Raw genomic sequence first — 1,450 nt, forward strand, 5'->3', positions numbered from 1 at the left:
ACTTTGCTTGCTATTGTTTAAAGAACTTTTGTTTATCCCTACCTTTCCTTGTGAGCCAATACCCCAAGCCCCGTTACAACCCTTGACTTCTATCTTGAGTGTTGTGCATTTCAATTGTGGAGTTTGAATTTGGTATGAGCATATGGTGTCACTGGTTCTCGTATCTAAGTAGTAGCATTCCATTCATGAGATCATATCTAAACACGTTTAATTACTCCAGAAATTGCGTTCCTTGTTATAACATATGTGAGTACTAGTCTTTCATGTTTACATCAATCTTCTCACATATAACTATTGTAGGGTGTGTAGTCAGAAAATCTGAGTGAAAATAGAGTGCATAACTAGTGAGGAATTGAGGGAATTCTCTAAGGCATGTTGCTACATTCAAAATGTGTTTTAATTGATTAAATGTGAACTAGTGAATGGTGACTATGATTAAGTATGTGCTTGAGGGGAAGGAAGACTAAAAGCTATGTGAGTAATGATCTTTGACATGTCATGTTTCATTGGAAATCCCTGAGGCAAACGTTGGAAGGTTTAGGTTATGTTTTGTTTGTTTTGTTTCGTCTTGTTTACTTTAGTTGTTTTGTTTTGCTCGAGGACTAGCAAAAGTTAAGTGTGGGGGAATTTGATAGGAGCATATTCATGCGACTTAATTAGCTTGTTCTCGTGCATTTATGTTGTGTTTACTTAGTTATTTTAGTGTTTAAGGCCACTTTTGTGTATTTTCAGTTTATAAGGCCAAAGTGTGCAAGAAGATGCAAATTGGAGTCTTTTGGAGCGAAAGAGGAATGAATGAGTTGAAGACTTGAAGAAATGACGAATTCCTACTCCAACGACGAATTCCTACTCCAACGATGAATTCCTACCAAAACGAGGAATCCTACTCAAACAAGGATTCCTACTTGAAGTAGGAAAGTTAACCCTAGGTTTCCCGTTTTGGTAACCTTTCCTAAACTTAAACGTCCGTATTTTCTAGCCACTTTGAAGGCCTTGTTGGCACTTTAGGACACAAAACAATGGCCTTAGCCCAATTACACACCAGTGCCGTGCATTCCCCTTCCATTTTCCAGCATTTCCCCCATCCTGGCAGCAGCACTCCAACCATTCCTCACTCCATTCCACACATCCACATACCTTTCCACCACCTTCCAACCATCAAACACTCATCCACACCCAACCTACACCCCTTGCCGTGCCTCTACACCCCCCAAAACCCATTCTACATCATCAAAACAGCCCAGAAACCATCACAACCCAATCTGCCGCAAGCAAGGGAAAGGAGATAGATTCACTCAATTGTTTGGCTCTTCATTCTGAGTTGTTGAACAATTTTAGGTGTATTCTCTCTTATATTTCAATGTCTAATTCATGTAATCTTTGTTTTGCTTTGAGAATGATCGGCTAAATTCGTTTTGGCTAAGGGTGTATTCGAAACCATGATTATATA

This window comes from the organism of the source record quoted next, unplaced genomic scaffold, assembly GCF_019419815.1.
Source record: "Pyrus x bretschneideri cultivar Hongxiangsu unplaced genomic scaffold, Pyrus_bretschneideri_v1 Contig9, whole genome shotgun sequence".
NCBI lineage: Eukaryota > Viridiplantae > Streptophyta > Magnoliopsida > Rosales > Rosaceae > Pyrus > Pyrus x bretschneideri.